At 28.2% G+C, this 10,304-nt stretch overlaps 1 long non-coding RNA gene across 1 annotated transcript in view; it reads left to right on the top strand.

Moving 5' to 3' along the window:
- Positions 1–10,304, top strand: part of LOC139425774 (uncharacterized) — a 43,758-nt gene continuing 33,454 nt past the window's right edge. The window contains exon 1 of the long non-coding RNA XR_011636918.1: positions 1–105. This is a non-coding gene — a long non-coding RNA (uncharacterized lncRNA). The remainder of the gene's footprint in view (positions 106–10,304) is intronic.

Genomic DNA, 10,304 nt, shown 5'->3' with positions numbered 1-10,304 from the left:
GAAAAAGGATGTAGAACATTTTTTGACGACAAACTTTGTGATATCCGGTGTTGCCACTCAAATAAAGACTGATGTAAACTGCTGGAAAATAATTGTTAACCCCAAGTAAGTAGTGGGTTTTTGGTAAAGGGGGGTTACAGGTTGTTGTATTGCAATGTGCTGAAACTTTTAGAAGAATAAATCGGGTTAAAATAAAATTTTGCATACCATACAAAGCAACTTTGTATATGAAGAGTAATATGATTAATATTACTTTATTTAGAATAAATCACTATTTTGTAATTAGTTTGTAATTTCACAGAAATTGTTCATGAGTTGTTTAAAATTTGACACTTTAGTTAGATACCTGCATGTAACGTCAGCGTAGGTAAATCGTATCATTTGTTGATTCAGAAGCCAATCAAATTCGATACACACGCGTGACGTCGCTTACAGGTTACCCAATTATATCTGATTTAAATCAAATATATGTGGCAACGTTTATTTGGTTATATTTCTATTAATTAACAACACTGTGGTTATTATTTATTTCGTTAGATTGCCTCAAGTAATAATTAAGCTTGTGTTAAAAAGTTAGCATTGTTATTTAGATTTATTTATGTTTTTCTTAAGTAATCATTTAAGTAATGTTGAATAATTAGATACTTTTAGAAATTTACTGTGCTTTCATTTAAAACTATTCTAGCGTTTTACTCTTGCCTTCATTTTTAATAATTCTTGTGTTTTACTCTGTTTTCATTTTTGATGTTAAAAATCAAGACGTTAGAAAGACTTAAAAAATTATCAATTGTGATTTATTTTTAACAGTAATTTCGGCATCTTATTAAAAAAAAATTTCTGTTGTTTTTACTAAAAGCATATTTTTGTGCAAGAAATCATTCTGTTGTTCTTTACAAGCTCTATAAAAAATGAAACCTCAATTAACAATTCTTATCAGAAAAATAAGGAAATGTGTATAGTAATTTTACCTATAGGTAAAATTACCATAGGTAAAACACACTTTAACTCTACCTTCTGTAACACACCCGATTTTAACTTGCACTTGCTATAACTGCGGGTTATACTCAACTTATAAGTAAGAAAACACGTGTAGTGCTTTTTTTTACTCTTTTTGAATTTTTAAACGAGATAAAAAAAAACTATTGAAAAACATTCGTCAGTATCGTTGAATAGTTACTTTTCAAGATATCATATGAAAGCTTAGACTATAAATTGAAGGTGTTAAGCCTATCTAATTACAAATCAACATTTTTAAATTGTGCAGTGGGGCATTTTTAGCAAATTGTACAGCAACTTTCTTATCAATAAGATCTTTCAGGTATCTATAATACAAGTAGCATTTCAGAAAAATTGTAAGTTACCTTAGAGGATATACAATACAAAAGAAAAGTTTAATGTGAAAATATCATTTATGGAAAAGGTGCAATTTATTCCTTTCCCGAACTCCTGCAATTATTCTATAGTAAGGACTGCGTTGCCAAAGATGCGCAGTCCCCCATAGATATTCCATAGATCTCTAGGGTTCAGTGGAAGAAGCACAATGAAAAAACAAATCTATAGTCAAAACTACCAGAATATGCCCTGAAATATACCATGTTTTTGGTTCTATGGGAATCGAAAAAGGCTCGGTAATTTTTATCGAAGCACTTTCGAATGCATGGATTATTTTTTTTATAATGATTTTGAAAAAAATTAACAATAAAATAGAGTTTTATAATAAGCGATAAAATTTTGTAATTTTATTATGATACCTTTGAGCATTGCATAAACATATTTATTCGGTTAATTTATTTTTCAGTTTTGAATTTTTTGTTAAATGTGTGGTAGTATGAACTATGAAAACCAGAATGACCAGAATTTCAGGTAAACTGTTGTCATATGAACGGAGAAATTAACAAATAAATGGTTCAAATACGGCATATTTTAGTTTTTTTTTTTTTACCAGAAATGATATTACCATAAAGTATGGAATTTTACCAGAATTTTATTCCCGTGCATGGAGCTCTGAGAATTTGGCGCGGATTTTTTTTAAAATCTGGCAGTGATTTTTGGAACCTGTAAATTTATTTGTGTCAAATCAATAATCCATTCTTCATTGAGTATTTCGATTGTTTATATGAAATCACTTAATCGTTTTAACGTTAATACGTATTTTTATATTACGTTAATACGTATATTTACGTTAATACGTAATTTTACGTACGTAATAGTAAACATTAACTACATGTAAGCAATGAATACAAATTCAAATGATTGAGTACTTATGATATCTCTATATGCTATCAAAAGAGAATTATCATTTTACTGTTTCTTGCGTTATTAATTGCGCTGAAAAATCACATTACTCAATCATAAGATAGCGAAAAAGATTCAGAAACCATTGGTTGCCTTCGAATGAAAAACAAGTTATAACAGCATTTCTCCCATATTTAACAATGTTAAATACTAATATTTAATTAATATCTCTGTTTAATATTTCATTCTTTATATTTTGCAATAAAGATAATTTCTGTTATTATTGAATGAGTCTTTGATTTTGTTATAATTCAAAATTATAGGCTTAAAATGGAAAAAAGTTGCTGCTTTAAACACGGAAAAAATTATGGTAAAATTACCGTACTTGTATTGTAGTGACATTCTTGATAAACGATAACCCATAATTCTGGTAATAAAAAACTGTAATTTATTCGAATGTATGGAAACGGGTTACTTGATAATAAGTTTTCAACATTATAATTCTTATAAACACGCAAAAATTACAAAATTGAGAAGTAAATTTAACCACATAAAAAAAAAAGATTTTCATGCCATGCTCTAAAGTATCATGATCAAATTAACAAATTTTACCACATTTACCAAATTTTATCACATATTATAAAACTATATTTTTTGCTTATTTTACCAATATCAATACTGAACCGATAGAGTAAAAATTATCAAGCTTTTTTTTTGTGTTCCCGTTGAGTAGAGACACCGTAACTTTTACCATATTCTGGTAGTTTTTTTCCCTTGCCGTGGTGGCTCAAGGGATCGAACATTAGGCTTCCAATGGTTCGAATCCCAGCGATGGCTGTACAATACTAATTTCGCACCCAGCTCGCACCGACCACAGTGCTGACTTAAAATATCTTCAGTGGCAGACGGCTCATGGGTGGGAATCCACTTGCCGTCAGGCTAACCGTCGGAGTTTTTCCTCACCGTGTTACGCATATACGAATTAGTTCCATCAAGAAGTTCACAAGAAAACAAGTTTCTCCCCATACTTGATCCAAGAGTTCCTTTATCTTCTGGATTGAGTTCAAAATTACAAGGCTACGGAGTGGAACATTAATTATCGTAAACCCTAAAATTGGGTCGGCTGTTCAACAACGGTTATAAAATAAAATACTTTCTTCCTCTGTCAAATAGTATAAAATGATTTTGTACCACGTTACCTTATTATGCCAAATTTTTAATAACGATTTTTACTTTCCGTTTTACTGTCATCAACGATAAAAAAAAAGTTTTACTTTTATTTAGCGTTATCTGTTTTTTTCAAAAAAAAAAATTTATGTCAACGTACACAATTAAAATAATTATTTGAAATTCAAAAGCATTATTTAAGAACTAACTTTTGACACTATAGCTGAATAGTTCCTTTTGCGAAAAAACATTTAACTAGCTTTTACAGTATTTAAACAAATAAATAAAGATTGTAATACCAAGTTTGTTGATGTGATAGCATTGGTAACCAACTAAAATGTTTACGTGTTTATCCCAATAAATTAATCTATATCTGTTAAACCAAATCAGGGTTAATAGAATATGTCTGTCTTTTGAAAAGTTTTTAATTTGGATGATAATCTTTTTATCATCAGAAAACAATCGTTATCCCAATAAATTAATCTATATCTGTTAAACCAAATCAGGGTTAATACTATGTGACTGTCTTTTGAAAAGTTTTTAATTTGGATGATAATCTTTTTTTCGTCAGAAAACAATCGTTATCCCAATAAATTAATCTATATCTGTTAAACCAAATCAGGGTTAATACAATGCAACTGTCTTTTGAAAAGTTTTAAATTTGGATGATAATCTTTTTTTCGTCAGAAAACAATCGTTATCCCAATAAATTAATCTATATCTGTTAAACCAAATCAGGGTTAATACAATGCGACTGTCTTTTGAAAAGTTTTTAATTTGGATGATAATCTTTTTATCGTCAGAAAACAATTTTATAGTGCAACAGACTTTAGGGATTGGTGAGAGCAGCGAGCAGAACCCTTAGCATTTCCTAAAATATTATAAATATTTTGAAATTTATGTCTACATTTTTTTTACACATTTTTAAAGTAATAATTTTTTTTTAAAAATGAAATCGACAAATGAACTCAAAATAATTAAGTTTGCACCATTTATGAAAAATATTTTAATGTTTTTTGTAGCATTCATTATAGGAGAAAGGATTGCAAACAATTTTGATATCAACATACTAAAGTCATCAAAGCAATTTAAATAGTTTAAGCCGCATACATACACCTCTGACAACATGTCAAGCCGTGGAATTTGACGCTTAATTCTAATTTCAAAATGCCTCTTAATTAATTTCAAACTGGAATATTTAGACACGAAATTAATTATACTCGCTTTCCTAGTGTAATAAACCTTCCATTACTAGAGCATTTTTAAGAAAAGGGGTATACATATTTTTGACAAGAAATTCTTAGCCTTCTTACACTTTTCAGAAAAGTTTTTTTTTATGTGTTGAATACTTGTAGCATACATAAACTAAAAGAGAAGCTTCGATGCGTAGAAATGGAAAGAGTCGTACCAACATCCATCAAGGCTGAATTCCAAAACTACGCCTCATTTGGCGATTTTAAAGAGAAAAAAAGTTAGATGTTGGCTACAGCTTTCCACGGAATAACTTTGCTTATAGATGCGTGACAGTTTCTTTGAAGTATAAATGAAATTTTTGAGTTTACTTTGCAAACAGTTCATATTCTTTGCTATCACGCCAAAAAGATTTCAAGTTACTTATTTGTGTTTTTGTAATTAAACGTGATTAAGGGTTTCTTTACATTTTCTTATAGCATATGCTAATGAATTACACTTTTTTAAACTTAATTATAATCATTTTTAAGAAGCATTATGAGTTTTTATAAGAAAGTTACGTATTTTTATTTTTAATTTTATGTGGATAACGTATGTCTAAATAATTAAATAACATTTTTTAATTTATAACTTGAATATTTTTTTAGAATTCTAAAAGATTTATGAAGATTACTGCCCAACTTGCTTTATAATACTAGTTTTTTTACTTATTAAGCACATAAGTTAAGTTAGTTAAAGATGGTTAAACATAGTTAAATTAAAGATGGCACATAATTACAAATCAAATAAGCATATTAATTCGTGAAAAAAATAACATTTAATTACAAATATACTGCAAAAATCACCTATTTACTACAAAATCTTAAGACCTATTAATTTTTTTTGTTACGCTTTAGTGCACTCTAATACAATTTTTCACCTAACGGTAAACTGAGAAAAAAAAGTATGGTCAAAACTATGAAAATATGGTAAAATGAACCATGTTTCTGGCTCTATGAGAACACCAAGCACTTTGGTAATGATTTAAGTAAAATTAATAAAAAAAAATATGGTTTTATAATAATCGAAAAAATTGGGTAAATGTGGTAAAATTTGGTAATTTTATCAGAATACCATAGAGCAAGGTAGAAAAACCATTCATGAGGTTAAATTTACTTTTCACTTCGATATTTTTTACTAAATGTGTGTTAATAAGAACTAATTTTTTGAAAACCAGAATTTCCATTAAACCGTTACCATATGAACAGAAAATTACCAAATAAATGGTTTAAATACCGTATATTTTGGCTTTATGAACCAGAATTACTGTTTTTATTTTACTAGGAATGTCATTGCTATACAGTACAAGAATTTATTTCTCCTTATATTTTTTTTTAATTGTGTTCTTTAATGTATGTATTTTATAACTATTTAACTATGCAGTACTGTTTATTTTTGTTTATTATTGTGCTTTTAGCACTTTTTTACTAGCAAGCAAACATTTTTGAAAACTTTTTTTTGAGTGAAAACTTATTATCATAAGCCGAACTTTTTTTTTTGTCAAGAAATCTAGGAACTTTTTTTTTTATGTTTTCCTGGAATGGAAATTCTGGAATTGAAGGAATGGAAATATCGTGCTAATATAAAATGGGATTTCTTAGTTGCTAAGAAAAATGGAGATATGAAATTTATAAAAAAAATACCCTTTGTTCATTTACTAAAAATTTGAAAATGTAAAATGAAATTTGCTAATTTACGAAAAAAAAATGGAAATATCATTTTATTATTAAATGGAATTCGGTTATTTATGAAAAAAATAACGCTTGATCACTTACAAAAAAAAATGGAAATTTAGTTCAAATATAAAACGGAATAAGGTTATTTACGGAAAATGGAAGCAGTATAGATGGAAATTTTGCTTAATTAATAAAAAAAGTTGGGTTTTTATGAAAAAGAAACGTTTTATTATTTACGGAAAAATAGAAGCAATATAAATGGAAATTTCGTTTAATTAATAAAAAAAAGTTCGGTTTTTTATGAAAAAATAACGTTTGATTATTTATGAAAAAAAATGGAATTTGAGTACAAATGTAAAACGGGATTAGGCTATTAATGAAAAAAAAATAGGATTTATAGAAATGGAAATTTCGTTTCATTAAAAAAGATAATAACGATCATTAATAAAAAGAATTTATTGATGAAAAAATAACATTTGATTATTTACGAAGAAAATGGAAATTTAGTTCAAATGTCAAATGGGATTCGATTATTTATGAAAACAATAACGTTTGATTATTTACGGAAAAAAATTGGAAAATTAGTTCAAATGTAAAAAGGAGTTCAGTTATATATTAAAAAATGGAAATATTACGTATAAAAATATTATTTCATTATTTAATAGAATCCAGTTACTAAGGAAAAAAAAACGTTTGATAAAGTTCACATGTAAAGTATAATTCGGTTATTTATAAAGAAAATGGAAATATTGTTTGGCATTCAATTATTTAGGAAAAAAAGGGAACTATTGCTTGGTAAATTGGATTTCGTTTATTTATTTAAAGAATGGAAACAATATTCCTAGATGAAATTAGATATGTTTATGAAAAAAATGTAATATCGATTGGATTTTATACTAATTGTATGCAAAAACATTTCGTTTCGCTGACGAAATTCTCGAGACTTATTGAAATTCGCAAAAAGGTAAGTTAACATAGAGGGATTCAAATATTCGACAGTTCTATTGGAATCATATTTTCCAGATTGCGGCTACCTCCATACTTTAACAATCTAGGAACCAAATGCATTGGGGAAAAAAGGCATCCTTAATTAAAGAAATTAGTTTTTGTATCTGATTCCGTAACTTAGAATATTAGGTACATTAATTAATTAGCATATTTACGGTTAAGTCCGGCTGAGATAGGCTGGTCGGTAGGGCGCTGGGACCATGTCCGAGAGATCGTGGGTTCAAACCCCGCTGGCCGAAGACTCCCCGTGTAGTAAAGTGACTGATGCACGTTAAATTTGTCGAGTAGCAAAAGTCCTCCATGTTCCCATAACAAATCAATACCTCTGGGGGTGCAGCATTGGAGATTGATCGTTCTCTGATTCAGGTCAAATTTACGATCTGTGGATGAATGAATGGATGTATGAATGGGTCCGTCTTATAAACAGCTGTGACGTATGATGTGGAGAAGTCGAATTCTTGGTCATAGATGGTGCCACTGAAAAAACAAGAATCGCACACTCTGCCTTAAATTTGCTCGGTTTCACCAAGCAGGCTTGCCCGTGTGGCAAGTGGCATTAGAACCAACCAATTAAGTTTAAGTCCTCAAATAATTTAGAATGAAATCTAGGACTTGATAATCGGATGATTAGCTGAAAAGTTAATCATAGTGTTCAATTTTGTATTTTACGCATTGTACAACTAGCGTTGAAATAGTTTAGAATTTCATTAAATAAATTGCATGAAAAAGCCACTGTCTTGTTATTTATCGATCGTTCATCATACAATCAAAACATTAGTATTTATTTTAAAATCCAATAATTTAGCTTTCAATATGTAAGACAACATTGAGTACAGTTTTATCACTTATAAAATAATATGTTACAAAAATTTTCTAATTGTACGCTTTTTCAAAGTAATTGCTCAAATCGAAATGTAGTTTCTTTCACCCTCGTTGATCAAAATTTTTAATTACAATAAAGAAAATTTAAAAAAGCTCATAAATTCGATTCAAGTAACTTTTTGGACAGATTTTGGCACACACTGCAAAAAATTCCATATCAAATTACGGTATAAAGTACCGGTATTTTGAGAACATCATCCGTAAAATCTATTTTACCGTAACATTTGATGATAATTATTACTGTATATCAGATTTTTTGTTCCATAACATGTTTCGGTAAAAACGGATTTTACGGTAAAAAGTATCAGCACCCATAAAATACGCTTGTTATTAAAATACGGTAAAAATACACTTGTAAAAAATACGTATCGGTAATTTTTTATCGAGAAGAATTATCTTATTATTGACCAAAATAAGGAGAAATAACGCTATAAAAAGCAGTTTACAATATCTAAAAAATGCTAAAAACTAACAATTATATATTTTTCCACAAATAAAATAATTGAATTTTTAGTAATTGAATAAGTTTAAACAAAAGAATTTATGAAAAAAAATTATCGCATGAGTTTACTTTATTTTAAGCTATATTTTTCTAAATAAAAATAACCTCTTTTGCAAATATTTAAATCTTGGGTCTCTAGAAATTAGATATTTTTTAATTGCAATCTAACAAAGGAAAAAAAATACATCTTAATGTTTGTCTTGCTCTGAATCTCAAAACGCGGTCGAGAGTATAAAAGATCTTTAAGTGTGACGAGGAAGTAAATCAGACACTTATCTGATCTAAGAAATTTGATACCATGCATTGCATTTCTTTTTTAAAGACATTCATACAGAAATGATGTAGCTGGTTTTAAAAATGATGTCATTCAAAGAAAAATAAAAAATTATTCAGATCAAAACAATAAGCGAATTCACGAGCAAAAATGAATAAAGTTCAACAATCACGTAAAATAATAACAAACGAAAATTGACAAGCGCAAAAGCAGAAATTAATAAATGTTAACAATTATATAAAATAATATGCGAACAAAAATTCACAAGCACAAAAGTAGAAACTAATAAATGTTAACAATTATATAAAATAACATGCGAGCAAAAATTCACAAGCACTAAGGCAGAAATGAATAAAGTTTAACAATGAGGTACGAAAAAAGACGTAAAAAGACAAACAAAAATTCACATGCTCAAAAGCAGAAATGAATAAATTTTAACAATAAAATATATAATTAAGATGAGTTTTCGACTAAGAGGGTGATCATGAGAGATGTCACATTTTTTCAATATTTTTGAATTCCTCATCCCATTTGTCACTAAGTGTCACATTTTAATCTATAACACCTATTCCCCTTTCTCACATGTCACGCTATCTTGCATAAACATTGCTGCTCAGAAATGAAATACACGGATTAAATCCTAAATCTAACTTCATTTTTAAACTTTAACTGCGTGTTTTAATGCTGTTTGAAAGCCTAACAATAAGAAATTATGCATTAAAGAAAGAATATGGTAACATTTACCATGCTTCTGGCTTTATGAGAACGGAAAAAAACACGGTAAGTTTTTCGAAGCTTCTTAGTAATGACTTAAGGTATAATTAACAGTAAAATGTGGTTTTATTACCTTGCTGTTTGGTAATAAATGTGGTAAAATTTTATAATTTTATCACAATTCCATAGAGCAGCGGTTCCCAAATCGTGTTCCACAGAGCCCTAAGGTTCCGTGGAAGGGTTATGAGAGATAATACTTTTTTTAACAGCTGTGATTTTTGAAACATGTAATTAAAATTATATCAGATAAATTACCCACTATTTATTTAATATTTTCATTATTTTATAAAATTATCCAATTAGAATGCTTACAAAGAAAGAAAGCAAAATTGAAAAAGAATACTAATAACAATATACGAGGGTTGCTATTTATATTTCTGGCCTTGGCAACAGTAAGTGTTGCTAGGCGACCGCAGACGATTTTAATCGAAAGTTTGATATTTTTAAACATAAATTCAGCAGACGATTTACCATTATAGCTTCATTTGTGTTGTTGACAGTAAATTGAAAAGTTCTTCTCTTTCAAAAAATGGAATTGAATCGTGAACATTTTCGT

This window comes from Parasteatoda tepidariorum, chromosome 6, assembly GCF_043381705.1.
Source record: "Parasteatoda tepidariorum isolate YZ-2023 chromosome 6, CAS_Ptep_4.0, whole genome shotgun sequence".
NCBI classification, from domain to species: Eukaryota; Metazoa; Arthropoda; class Arachnida; order Araneae; family Theridiidae; genus Parasteatoda; species Parasteatoda tepidariorum.
This window is presented reverse-complemented; position numbering and strand designations above follow the sequence as displayed.